This window comes from Peromyscus eremicus, chromosome 4, assembly GCF_949786415.1.
Source record: "Peromyscus eremicus chromosome 4, PerEre_H2_v1, whole genome shotgun sequence".
Classification (NCBI taxonomy): domain Eukaryota; kingdom Metazoa; phylum Chordata; class Mammalia; order Rodentia; family Cricetidae; genus Peromyscus; species Peromyscus eremicus.
In genome coordinates this window covers 139015932-139030622 of record NC_081419.1, presented here as the reverse complement: position 1 = coordinate 139030622, position 14691 = coordinate 139015932, and positions in this window count along the sequence as shown.

Here is a 14691-nt window from a genome sequence, read left to right as displayed (position 1 = left end):
CCCTAACTAAGACTGTCTGTGTGTGTGTGTTCATGTATGTGATTGCAGGCATACACATGCCATAGCACATGTGTGAAAATCAGAGAACAGCCTTGGGGGTCAGTCCTCACTTTCTACCTTGTCTAAGACTGTTCATCTTGTTCGCTGCCGTGCAGGCCAGGCTAGCTGGCCCTCAAACCTCCAGGGGGGCTTCTGTTTTCATCTCCTAACTTGCCATAGGAGCACTGGGGTCACAGACACATACCACCATGTCCAGCTTTACACGGGTGTGGGGATCCGAACTCAGGTCCTCACACTTGTGCGGCAGTACTTACCCTCAGAAGGCCCAGACATCTGCTGTGCTTGGCTAGAGCCCCTAAATATCGAGTCCCAATTTTATACCAAGCACCATGAGAGAAGATGACCCAGTGTCCATCCTCCACGCACGAGGACAGATGAAGGGCCCAATAGCAGCATGTCTTATAGTTATCTGCCTAACAGGAACATTTGGACAGTGAGGAGGAAACACAGAAGTCCCGCCCTGCGTTTGGACAAAGGGCACATTTCATAACTAGCATAGCAACCAGGAGAAGGATGAGGATGCATGTCTACAAGTGTACAGCGATAGTCTGGGGGCCACAAGGAGCTTGCGTACACATCTTCTCTAGCAACTGCTACTGAATTCAAACATTTCTCCATTCCCTCCTTGGTGCCGAAGGTGACAATATAGAGGATGGACTAAGATGTGACATATGACCTACAGATGAGCTCTTGACCCAGCTGCACCTGAAGCCAGATCCCCCAGGATGTCTCATTTCCCAGGTCAGTACATTTCCTTTGTAGTCTGTGGGCCAATTCAAAAGTTGTCCATCACAGAATAATCTCAACAGCTAAGGGTGCTGTTGGCTGGGGTTTTGCTCAATGCGACTTTCAGGGTGGGGAAGAGAGATAATGATTTCACTGCCAGCCTGGGCATCAACACGTCTTTTAAAAGCTCCAAGCACATCCCTTACCACGTCACCAGACCCCCCCCCCCCCAGTTCCTCCTTCTGTGTGGAATCCTCCCAGGTCCTGTCCCCACACAGAGCAGCACAGGTTCCCTGATGCTCTTGAGAGCACCAGACAACCCCTTATGAGACCTGCAGACATCTTACCCCTCTTACATCAACCCCAGATAACATGACCGTCATCTTCGTGAATCCAGTGAAAACCCAGGGGATGGACTTGGACCGCTGCGCTGTTATCCATAATGAGCCGTGATCAGGGAAACTCCTGAGAAACACACGAAGCTGGGGAGAGCTGATTGCTCCTTGGAAGACTCGGCCAGGCCCCGAGAGGCCTGAGTCCTACTTTTTCCTGGAAACAACATTTAGTGACTCTTGGCATCTCTTCTGGTTAGGATTTAGTCAAAAGAAACAAAGTGACAGGAGCAGGGCGAGGCGCAGGGTCTGCTGCAATGAGATGCCCGGGACCTGTGATGTGTGCAAGGAGGAGCCAACCGGGTTCCTCATTCGGGTTTGAAACCAGGACCTGTCTCATGAAAATCAACGGCAACATCTTTTGGAAAATCAAAACACCTGGCAGCTGGAGACTGATCCTGGACTAACTGGTACATCTCATTCCCTCTCTAGCTGCTCTGAGCAGCCTGCTTTAGACTAAGGGTGTGTGTGTGTGTGTGTGTGTGTGTGTGTGTGTGTGTGTGTGTGTGTACACCTGTATGGGTACATGTGTGTACATGGAGGCCAGGGATTGACATCATGTCTTCCTCAAGCATTTTTCCTCTTCCTTCCTTCCTTCCTTCCTTCCTTCCTTCCTTCCTTCCTTCCCTCCCTCCCTCCCTCTTTCTTTCTTCTTTCTTTCTTTCTTTCTTTCTTTCTTTCTTTCTTTCTTTCTTTCTTCCCTTTCTCCCCCTCCTTCCTTCCCTTCCCTTCTCTTTTCCTTCTTCTTTTGAGACAGCGTTTCTCTGTGTAGTTTTGGTGCCTGTCCTGGAACTCACTCTGTAGACCAGGCTGGCCTCGAGCTCACAGATATCCACTCACCTCCACCTCCTGAGTGCTGGGATTAGAAGGTCTTCACCTTCTTTTTCAAGTGACCCTTCAGGGGCACTCACTGTTTTGGAGCTTGCTGATTGGCTAGACTGGCTGGGCCAGCAAGCCCCAGGATCCTGTCTCTGCATCCCAGAGTTGGGATTACAGGTATTTATGCTTGCACCTAGTTTTCTACCTGAATGCTAGGGATTCACACCCAGGTCCTCACACTCACATGCTGAGTACTTTACTGGCTGGGCTACCTACTCAGGCCCCCTGCATTTTTTACTCTTAAAAGTATCCTCCTCTGGAGTAGAGCCTGGTACACAGTAGGTACTCAATACATGCTTTGGAATGTATGGATGAGTGCAATTTTTATTCAATAGAAATGAGATGGGGGATGAGTAAGGGAAAGAGGTAAGAAATTGCTGATTGCCTGTTCATTAGAAACAAGGTAGAGACTTCTGGAGAAAAACATTGTCTACAAAAGAAGGCAAAGGACAAGAAATAGAAAGAAGAAAATCCTTAGTGGGTCCAGCAACTGCTGTAAGCTGGGGGCTCCAGGGCCCGTCTGTCCTCCTCCAGCCTTGACTCACAAAACCCAGGGTCCTCGGACACAGGGCTGAGGTCTTTACTCTGGCTGTGCAACAACAGGCTAAGCCCTCACCTGACTCAGTTTCCTTATTGTGGCTACTAATCCTCAGGGGCTTTGACTCTCAGGCTTCTACAGACGACCCCTGGGAACCTCTCAGGCAGGGCAGGGGGAACCAGAAGTGAGTGTCTTGGGATCAATCTAAAGTCAGTCCTAAAATCTGAGCTCCTTTACAGGTCATACCCGTGCCGCAGGCCCTTCCCCTCTCTTCACCCCCAAATGAGCCCAGGAACATTCATGTCCAACAGAAAGCTAGGATCCTGATGGCTGAATCCTTTCTCTTCAGCAGGTGATACATAGCTTTTAACGACTGCTGTGGGTCAGGTTGGGTCAGGGGCCTCCTGGCGCAGATCACATCTGTGACCTCTATCATCTCATTGAGAAAGAAACTGAGACCGGGAGGGGTCGCGTGAGCCCGGGGCTGTGAGACCAGTGGGTGCATTCATAGCAATGCTTCCATCTGTGATGGACAGCATGCACAACAGTGGTCCCGTAAGATCACAGTGGAGCTGAAAGTTTCCCTCTGCAGGGTGACAGCATAGCCCCTGAATCATCCCAGTGCGCACAATCATGTTGGGGTGGTTGGCACTGGCGTAAACAATCTCATGGCGCCCTCAGAATAAACACAGCGCACATGATTACTCATAGCACATCAGACTCGACCAAGACAGTAAACCACCTGTCAGCACCCAAGGACCGGCTTCTGCTACTTCACATCATCCTTGGAGCGTGTCCCGCCTCCACAGTGTAACGTGGGATGCTGCGCACACCAGAGCAGTCTTGGCTATTACATTCACTGTCGGCATCTGGATCGAATACAGCAACTGTATAGCGGAGATTGGTCTAAATGCACACAGCAACTAAACCACCCAATGGTGTGTTCCTCGGAATGTTTAAACTACAAAATCGCAGCTGAGAAACTTTTACCTGCTTTGTACACTTGTGTTTAGTTCATCCATGACACGGTTAAGTGAGGGGGAGTGGGAGGGAGCTGGATTCTTTCTGGGTGATAGAGGCTGGGCAGTGTAGTAATCAGGGAACATACCTCCTGACCCAGGCCTCACATAAAAGCCTGGCTTGACCCTTCTCTGTGTGGACTTGAATGGGCCACTGTGTGCTGCCCTTTGCTCGTCTATACTAGGAACAGCTGTCATGAGGAAGAGGGAGGTTTGTGTCTACGGCCATTCGGGGTTGGACCATGCAGAAGGGACACTCAGACTATCGCTGCCACCTCTGTATGTGCCCAAAGCTGGGCCACACACACGCGCACACATGTACCATACAGCTGCTCAGTCAGCTGAGACCAGCGGTGTGTGTAGGCCTAGACGGCCGTGACTGTCATCCTCGGGCACCTCACTCCCTTCATCTTATGCCCGATGACAAAGCACAGAGCAGCAAGACCAGAGTCTCACTACACCAGAGTCTCGTTATTTGAGGGGAGTTTAGAAATAAAGTATTTCATTGTTGTATTTTGTTTTCAGTTTTTGAGACAGGGTCTTGTTATAGAGCCCAGGCTAGCCTCAGAATTGAACACTTCCTGCCTCTGCCTCCTGAGCACTACATATCCCACCATGTCTGACTTAAAGTATTCCCTCCCTCTCTCCCTCCCTCCCTCCCTCCCTTCCTGTCTTTCTTCCTCCCTTCCTCTTTTTCTTTTTTGGTTCTATTGAGACAGAGCCCCAATCTGTAGCCCAGGCTAGCCTGGAACTCATGGCAATCCTCCTGCCTCAGCCTCCGAGTGATTGGGATTGCAGGCATAGGCCACTACACCCTTCTTAAAATATTTCCTTTTAAATAAAGAGGTCATGGGGAAACCCCTGACCCTCAGACACACGCGTCAAGACTTTGCTCTAGAATTCAGGCACACCGGTTTTGTTGTTAATTAGTTTATGGGCTTGGGTTTTAAACTATTCTAAACTGTTTTATGATGAGCAGTAAAAACTTTGGAGCCCATTGGCCCTAAATTTTTTTTCCTGTTTTCCAAAGTCTAAGGAGAGAAATGTCCCTGCACGTTTGAGCTGCTGTGGAAGGGTGCACACCTTGCACACCTCTCTGAAGACTCATAGGCTCTTGCAGAGTGTCTCCAATCCAGAGACTGTACTACTTGAGAAGCAGCAGGATTCGCCTAGGACAAGTGACTTTGACTTTCATCCTCTTTTTTTTGAGTTCTTCTGAGGGCAGATCTACTCCCACATGCAAATTTTAAATTGTAAGACATGATTATGATGTGTATGTATGTTTGTACATGTGTGTGCATGCATGTGCAATTGTACATATGTTTGCGTGACTTCACTGTGCATGTATGTGTGAACCCAGAGACCAACATCAATTTTTCGGGTCAGAAGTTATCTACCTGTTTTGGAAGCCCGAGTCTCTCATTGGCCTGCCTTTCTCCAGCCAGGGAGCCCCAGGAATCAGCCTGTCTCCCCCGAAGGCTCCGGGTTTGTAAAGGAACATTACCGTACTTTGTGTGGGTTCTGGAGTCAAACTCAGGTCCTCTTGCTTGCAAGACGAGCGTTTTACAGACTAAGCCGCCTCCTCAGCCCTGGGATATTATTTGATTGACGTCCTTATAACAAATCTGACACAGAAGCTATCTGTCTCATGAGCTGGCAAAAGTCCTGAGGCTCAGAGGGCTCTTGGCATCTGCCCAAAGTCACACAGAAAGTAGGTGACAGGGTGAGGAGTCAGCCCCGGCCCCAGTACTGCCCCATTTCAGACATAGCACTGGCCCTGCCTGGTCTGAGGAGGCGGTCCCTCGTGGTGGGCACGGGTTCTTAAGAGTTCTGGAGGTCCTCACAGCCCACTTGGGTTCCTCTCTCTATCTGCTATCAAAAAATGTATATACCGGTTCTCACGTGAGCTGGACAAGGAGGACATAGATATGCTAATGTGGACGGGGAAATCGTGAGAGACCTCAACCCTACACAAAGAACTGTCTTCGACCAAGGAAGGCTGGAGACAGGAGAAGTCTTCCCCAGGGAAGAGCACACTAACTGACTGTCCAATATACCCGATGGTCAGCCCTGAAATCATACACACAAGTTACATTATACACGCAGACACACACACACACATACACACATGCGTGCATGCGCAACAAATTAATGAAAAAAGAGACCATACATTAGGAAAGGCAAGGAGGGGTATGTGGAAGGGTTTGGAGGGAGGAGGGGGAAGAGGGAAGTGATGAAAGGACATTAAAATCTCAAAAATAAAAGAAAAAAATGTTGAGAACTGAATGATCAGTCTTTTTGTGTTTTGAGACAAGGTTTCTCTGTGTAGCTCTGGCTGTCCTGGAACTCACTCTGTAGACCAGGCTGACCTTGAACACAGAGATCCACCGGCCTCTGCCTCTGGAGTGCTGGGATTAAAGGCGTGTGCCACCACCGCCTAAGAAAAAAATTTCTTAAAAAGAAAAACATTACTGGTTCTCAGTGAAAAGAGAGGGTAAGGACCCCAGAAACCCTGGCTGGTTTAATATAGAGAACCCTGCCATCAGCCTCTCAATTTGTCACACAGACACACCTGCAAGACAAGGGTCTTGGTTTTGTGTTGTTTTTGTTATTTTAATGTGTAAGAGCATTTGCTTGCAAATATATACATCATGTACATGTAGTACCTATGGAGACCAGAAGAGGGCAGAATTAGAAAAACAGGCATTCGTCAGCCTCCATGTGGATGTTGGGAACCCAACCCAGGTGCCCTGGAAGAGCAACCAGTGCTCTCAACTGCTGAACCATGAGGATTTTTGGAGAGACAAACACATTGTGAAAGTTCACAGCACCTAAAAACTTGGTGAGGTTTTTAATCTACTACCCCTCCCCCATCCCTCTCTGGATATTGAGACGATCTCAACCTCTAATACTCTCATAATTTCATTCTCCAACGTCCCAAAGTCTGGGGACATTTCACACTCTAAGGAAAGCAAAAGACGAAAGCCACCACCCCGATGCATTCCTACCACAGCCCCCAAAACCCGCAGGTTACCTGCATTGTGAATGGGGAAACTGAGGCAAAGTGAGGCTCTGAACCCAGGTCTTGGCTGTCAACAATGTACAAACTCCCTATCTATAAAGTCTGGGGGAGAACACTGTTGAGATTAGGTTAGCTCAGATCATTCCAAGGTGGTCCCTCCGAGGGTCAGAGCTATGTCACTAGCTAGCCAGTGAGTCCCAAGGACACTCTATGAGTCTTTGGCATTAGGAGAAAATCTTTTGTTTTTCTTTTTCAGCCCCTTAAGGTTTGCTAAACGGAGCAAGAACCTCATTTTTCCCCCTTCCTGTGACTTCCCTTTCATTTAAATGGGAAAACATGCATTTCAAAGAGGTTCAATAGCAGCGTTGAAGTCTCAGGTTCAATCACAATGTCCCCATTGTGGCTGGGGACTCCTTGGCCTTTAAGCTTGGGTTATAAAAATTTGATTTGAGCCCAAAGTCTGGCTTTAATAGAATATTTTAATTTTGTTTAATGAATATTATTTTAAGTCTATTTGGCAGTTTAAAAATGTGTTCTTTTATTTTCAAATTAAGCTTTACCCGTGATCTGTGCTTTCTTGGGGGTGGGGGTACAGTGTGCAGCAGGGGCGATAATAATACAAGCTACCATTTATTGAGTGATTACTATGTGCCAAACGCCCTGTGAATGCGTGCCACCTCATTTAGTGTGCACAGTCTTTCCAGGAACAGCCAGCCGCTGCGTCCAGAGGTGGCAGTTCTAGGGCACCGTCAGTAGCCAAAATTGACACCAGCTCTGTCTGAGTTTAGAACCTGTGCTCTTAACCACAGCCCAAACTCTCTCCACGCGGACCTGCAGTTCCCAGGCACCTCACCGGCCTGGTGTGCAATTCTCTGTCATCTTTACAGCCGGCTTAGTAAACACAGACAATCGGGACCACAAAGCCAAGACAGTCACAGGTGATATCTTTACATTTTCACCACAGTCGATGGCAAAATCCTTATTATCATTATCACGCCCAGTTTTTTAAATGGAGAAACTGAAGCACAAAGAGCTAAGTTGTTAGCCTCAGGCCACGTGATCACCGCAGTGTTTGCCTCGGTCGTCCTCATTCTCTGCCCACTGCTGCACTTTATCTTAGTACCGTAATCTCACTAGAATCCCCGTTGTGCAGATAAAAACACTGAGGTACGGAGAAGTGCAGTGACAGGCGGGTAAATACCAGGAGAGGACTTCAACCCTAGCAGACCAGGGTTCCCAGCAAGGCTCCCATGTGGGGAAAGCTGAGCCTTCCCACCCTGCACCATTTCCCAGGGAGGCAGAGAGCAATGGTCGGGGTACCAGCACTTCCCACGATGCACAATGCAGTTTGGGGCACAGAGGCTGGAACGCCACTCCTGCTGAGCTGGGCATCTTGGGGTGAGTATCTGCAGAGTTGCACTATCCCTCATCCTCCATGGAAGCTATAGAAAACTCTAGAAAGGTCTGGGAGTCACAGCAACACCTATCACCAGGACTAAGGCAGGGATACAGCTCAAGGACATGAGTCCCACTCTTGTGGGTCTCTCTGATCACAGGCACGGAAGTGTCTCTGAGGAAAGGATAAGAATAAAGGTGTCGGGAAACACAGCACGTCTTTGGAATGGCTTATCAAATGCTCAACGCACACTCTTTCTTGTCAATGGAATTTATCTTGTCATACTGCAATGGGTCAAGGGTCAACATATTTTGTTCTAAAGGGCCACGGCCAGTGTGCCAGGCTCCGTGGGCTGCACAGTCCCCGTAGTAACACTGAGGTTGTTATAGTGGGACAGCAGTTGAGGACAGCCAGCTGCAAGGTTGGGGACCGCCAGCTGTAGGGTTGCAGACCAGCTGGATTGTGGGTTTCAACAGCCCCTAGCTCAGAACATGCCTAGGCTTCCACAAGGGCAGATTCGAAGACAGCATCTCCCTCTTTCTTCCAAGGTTGGCTTCTATTTTGACCCTCTGCGAACACCCATAAGGCCATGCAAGTGGAGCTGACTTTAAAGTCTGCCTGCCCAGGGCCGACGTGGAAGCTGCTTGTTCTAGGGGCTTCGGACCAGAACTGGACGTAATCCTGGCTCTGACACAGGCTATAGGACCCTGACCACGTGACTTTACCCATCCCAAACATTCCATTTCCACATCTGTAAAATGGAGATAATAACAGCTTACTCCATCCAGAGACAAAGCAAAATATTTCCTAAGTGTCGTGGCTGGCACCCAGCTCATCTTCAATAAACAGGGCGACTGGCTATTGCCAACAATTCTTTCACACTGGCAGCATATTTTTTCTTTTCAAAAACAAAGAAACCAAAAATGAATTCACTGAAGTAAAAATATAAAAAGGCAGACAAACGTTCCAAAGCAAGTTCTCTAAAGTTACCCTGAGGGTCCCAGAGGTCAGAAAACACCCCATCCTGGATCAAACCACTAGAAACCCCGCCCCCATGCCTCTCTTGCCTCCCCAAACCTGCATCCACGTCCTGTACCAGTCTGTCTTTTTTGTGGTGTCTGAGCAATGTGGAGACATTCCATGAGTTTCAGCCATCTGCTGAGATGAAGACATCACACACACCCCTGCCCCGTCGACTCTCCCCCTTCCCCCGACACCCCAGCTACCAGCTTCTGGGGGTGGGGACCAGTCTCTTCAGCAAGAGGAAAACACACAGAGCTCAGGGTCTTCACAGACCGGAGGTGAATAATCTCCTAGGCTTCACTCTTTGTCAGGGCTGGATGGGGCCAGAACTCTGTTGACAACAGGGATACAAGTCACAACTTGTTGTGGCACTTGAGACCATCCATCCCAGCAAAGCCGTCAGTCAGTCTCAGCTTCCCTTGCCTTCCCAGTGGCAAAGAAGGCCAGAAATCCGTGATCCTCCCCCTCTCCACCCCTTCCCTAGCAAGCAGGGAACACAGACCTTTGCTGGAGAGACACACGGTGCTAGAACATTCCAAAACAAAAGTGGCCATATGTGCAAATAATATACACCCACAAAAGCAAACACTCTCTATGGGCTGACACCTTTTCTGTCTCTCAGAAGAGGGTTAAATCCTTTGTGGAATTCCTATCAGCAACTGGGTTGGTACCAAATTCAGGGACACGCAGACACACTGTGTGTACACTTCAGGAAGCCGGCGGCTAGCGAGAGCTAAAGGCTTGTCTTCACACTGTGCATCTCACTTTTTAAAAATCACAGAAACAAAAAAGAAAAGAAAGAAAAAAGAAAAAAAAAAACCATGGTAAACTGTTAATACTTCAACCACAACGTGACCATGAGCTGGGGAATAAGAGGAAATTGACCGGGGACCACAGGGCGTTTTAATCTCGGACTCCCACAGATCTGAACATCAGGAGGAGGCATCAGTGGTGACAGATAGACCCTGAACCCAGTTTTTCTCTAGAATAGTGAAAGAGAAAGTTCCAGAGGAGACCGCCATTCCAGCCTCTCCTTTTACCACAAGACGTCTTTGCTAGTCCTCGGAGAAGCCAGATCAAGTCAAGAGCAGAACACCCCTCTTCTGTGTCCAATTCAACCAAACACGTCTAACAGGCAGGAACTCGGACTTGGCCCAGGGAATGATGGCTGGTGGTTTCGTCCTGTTTGGGTGACCTTCAGTCCGTTTATTTATGCACTTCAAGCCCATGATCTAATCATGTCGGTCTGGCTTTCGTGCTCACAATAACAGCCTGGAAAAAGCTATTGAGAATTCCCCGTGTTTTCTCATTTTGGGTCAAGAAAATAAAAATCGATATCTAAGTAACCTTTATAAAAATTTAAAGGCCTGTACAACCCCTCCAACATGGAGTGTTTCACCTGAAAGAAGGCTGTCTCTTAGAGCCTCCTTAAGGTGCTGGTGTCCGCCTACGTGAGAATTAGCTAAGAGGGACTTTTCTAAGTCAAACAATGACATTTAAAACTCACGTTAAAGCAATTACCATGCAGAATCTGCCCGTGTTTTTCCCATTTCTTAAACAGAAGTGTGTATGTTTTCACATAGTTTCCTGCAGTGATTTTGTTTCTTGGCAAACTCACGTCGTACCATGAAACCCAAAGTATTCACGTTGCAGGAACAATAATGGCCGAAACAGACCCAGTTGCTTCTGCCATGATTTTTCTTTACAAAATTAAAATGTCTACTGCTTAATACACGGTCTATTTCAGTTCTGGAAAACGGTGCTTAGGAGATAAACAGAAAAGAGACAGATCCCCGCCTCTAGAGGATGCAAGAAAGAGTGTGTTGCCACACATGTAGGAGTAAGGGTTGGATCGTTCCGTTCCTCATTCTTCAGGGGGCGGGGGTAATGTCGACTTTTATCATTTTTCCTTCAATTACAATCCCTACGAGCTGACTGGTTCCTGAATGAGTGAACACAAGCAGATATGTTCATATGAGTTATGCCTGAGACTACACAGACTTTTGAAAGTTAATTTTCCTAGATATCCAGACTGAAGGGGAAAGTTGGATGCCATCGACATCACACGCATTTTATGGTATGGGCACAATACTGTGGACGGTAAATGACAAGACAGTTTTTAACCTCTGTTAAATTCTTCACACATTTTTAAAGATGTTTAAATTGGCGTTCCTTCGCGCTGGCATTTCTGTTTTAAATTTCTGCATAGACTCAAGAGTACAAATTCATATATCAAAACACCGGGAGCTGGCAAACCTCTGTTGGAAGTGCTATAATTGCAAGAAAGGCAAGGCTGTGAGGCCGAGGCCCCTGCTCTCAGTGGGACGGTGTGCCGAGATCCTGTGTTCCATCCATTTCCCTCTGCTTCCCTTCCGAGGATGCACCTCTCAGGCCCTATTAACCATAAGCCTGCGCGTCCACACACTCAGGCTACCGGTAGCATCCCTTGACATTCTAAGTGGCCAAGATGAACTGCTTCTGTTACCTGACTCTCCAGACCACCTGTTCCAAATTACTTTGTCCTCCAAATGTTTATAATCGAACCCCAGGCCAGCTTCCACCCGTAGCAATACAATGCAGCTCCTTCCGGTAAAGCCGACCTGAGCCGTGCCTACCGTAATGTTTAGGGCCTTCTCTCTGCCGGTAAATTTATTGACTCATTTTAGGAACAGAACTGCTCGGTGTTAATACAAAAGGGACAAATCAAATTAGCCCTCGTAAATAAACAGCCGTTTTCCTTGACAGGACCAGACCCAGCCTGCTAAATACGACTCCCAGGGTTTCTATTCCTGTTTTCTAAATACCGAATATGATTTCCCTTCTATTTAAAACAAGAGAGAGAGAGAGAGAGAGAGAGAGAGAGAGAGAGAGAGAGAGAGCGCAACCAGGGCAGCTTCAGAAAATGGTTTGCTCTGTGCATGTGCAGAAGCGTCCAAACTGAGTGTCACCCTCCAAGGGGAGGGAGAGCAGGGTTTTCGAGGACTTGGTGAGGCACCACTGGGGAACCGAAGGCTTGGGTTTCATCTACACTTCATTTGCGGCCTGTGTGAGTCATCTGCTCTGTGACTCAGTTTCCTCCTTAACAAGGCTGGGCTATTAATAATAGATAATAGACACCCAAAGGACTGCTGTGAAGAGCCACCCTAAGGATCGCTGAGCTGAGCTGACTGTTGTCCTCTGCATTCAAGTCCTAGATGTGGGCTGGCTGTTTTTGTTGTTTGTTTGTTTGTTTGTTTTATAACAATGTGTGTTTCTATAAGTGAATCTTAAGTGTGGTCTATAAGTGAGAAAAACAGCATCAGCGTTCACTGGCCATGAACGCCAGTGAGAAGAAAAGGGAGAGGACACGTAAAAATGTGTAGCTTCCTTCAGCTCTAGGTACACTGGGCAGGGACTTTCCTACCACGAATTACACGCTACAAAGAATGAGCTCCTGTGGATCAATTACAGAGAGACAAGTGGGTCTGCAGTGACCAGTTGTCATTTCAAGTATTAGTCCCCGGTGGAGGATTGACCCTCCCTGGATTAGAAGGTGTTAGGCAAACATCATTAAAGCGGTTAACACAACCAAATAGCAAAACCGGAGTACTGTCACCAGCAAATTCTCCACTCATTGTTTTCCTACCAGAAGTTTCTTTGTGTGCGTGGTGTGTTTGGGACTCTTTTGTGGCCTCAGATGCTGAGCGGGAAGTGAGGTGCTCACAGAAACTGTGATTCTGGAATCAGGAAGAGTGTTGGGACTGAGCGAGGAATGAGAGAGAGAGAGAGAGAGAGAGAGAGAGAGAGAGAGAGAGAGAGAGAGAGAGAGAGAGAGAGAGAGAGAATGTGTGTGTGTGTTCTGTCAACAGGCCATGTTTTCTCAACTCCCGGGTTAAGCCTCTGTAAAGGATTCCTTCTGGGCAAACGCCTCCAACTCTTTATTCAGAACAAATAGCCAGGAAAATGTTTCCTGCCCACAGCAGAACCCAGTCTTGGTGACAGGCAGAAAGTGTGGCGTCTGGGAGTGACTCTCAGCCCCAAACCCCAAGATCGGGAGGCCATAGAACTAAGCAATCCTCCCCTTTCAGAAGCCTCTGGGAAGGCAATTCTCTCTCTTAAGGAATTTCTCTCAAGCCCTACGGTCTGCCTTTGTATCTGGTGCCTAGGTGAGAGGCAGGTAAATATCTCTGGCCATGTGACAGGAAGCAAGTCCTTTCTTCCAGACTTCACAGACAGACACACAACACACACCTCAGGTCTGTGGACACTGCCTGAGAGCTAGGCTTTCCCGTGTGCGCCCGAGCATCCTTCATGGTCAGGATGCCTGCTCAGCAAGGGCAAGCCCCTGCTCCAGCTCCCCATCCATCCTCTTAGATGCAGGGGCTTCAGCAGCTGGCCCAGCTGAGCAAGACCTCTCCCCTCCCTTCTTTTTCTGACAGCCAGAAACACATCTGCTGTGGGTCGCCCGGAACCTCACTCCCGCTCAGTGATAGCCTATGCTTTTGCTACACAGAAGTTTATTGCTGAGCTAATGAGTTTCAAAGGGGGCGACACAGCTGAGGACACCCAGCACACATCTTGTGTATGTCTGTGTGTGTGTGTGGGGGGGTGGCCCGGACAGAGAAAGAGTTCTCGCGGAGCCTGGCTTTAACTGTGTTAGTTGGATGGCCGCTTAGCTCTGGTCTCCTGCGCCCTGCACAAGTTATCTTTGGGAAATAGCTGAAAAATAAGGAAATGGTTTCTTCTTTGTCAGGGATGGAGTCATCTTGTCTTGGGGGAACCAAAGGACATCTTGAGTGGACGTGCCTGGACTGTGCATACATCTTTGCAAACTGCCAGCGTCTCCACAGTGTATTCAACCCAATTCTGAAAGTACCCAGCTACACCACGGGACCCAGTTTTCTGCCGGCTCTTCCACTCTCCCACAGCAGCTAGCATTTTATCAGTTTATCCAGAAACTAGACTCGAAATCTCTTACACACGATTTAAGGCAGCAGGGCATTTTGGAAGCGGTGTACTATGGGTGGTTCCCCCCTCCCAAATGGTAATCCTGTAACAGGTCAACAAATCACATCTCTTTATGAGGTGTTTAACCCAGCACGAGAGTCATGAAAAGATGCTAGAACTTAGGACATTAAAACAGCTGGCTTTTTAACACATAAAAATATCGGGGCACAAATCTTTTCATTTTTACTTCACATTGTTTAGTTATCTGACACTAAGAAACCAACTTATGTGTTTGTGAGTTATTTTTATACATTTGGCCACAGCACTCTACAAGTTCTCTAAGACACAGGAAGAAAATACCAATTATTTTAAGGTAAAATGGCTTATCAAGTTGTGAACTATGATACAAAGGGGCCTAGGGATCTAAAAAATATAGCGCTCTCTCTCTCTCTCTCTCTCTCTCTCTCTCTCTCTCTCTCTCTCTCTCTCTCTCTCTCTCTCACACACACACACACACACACACACACCACTGAGGTTCTCTCAGATCTATCCACATTGGTTTTTCTACAGCTGCAGAATTCCGAGTTTCAAATACACACTCGATATTACGTCCGGTCACAAAAAAAGATTCCAAACATTATCATTTCTTACATAAATAGCCCGTTAATTTCCCCCAGTCTGAAGACGTCTCAAGACAAGGAAATATTCGG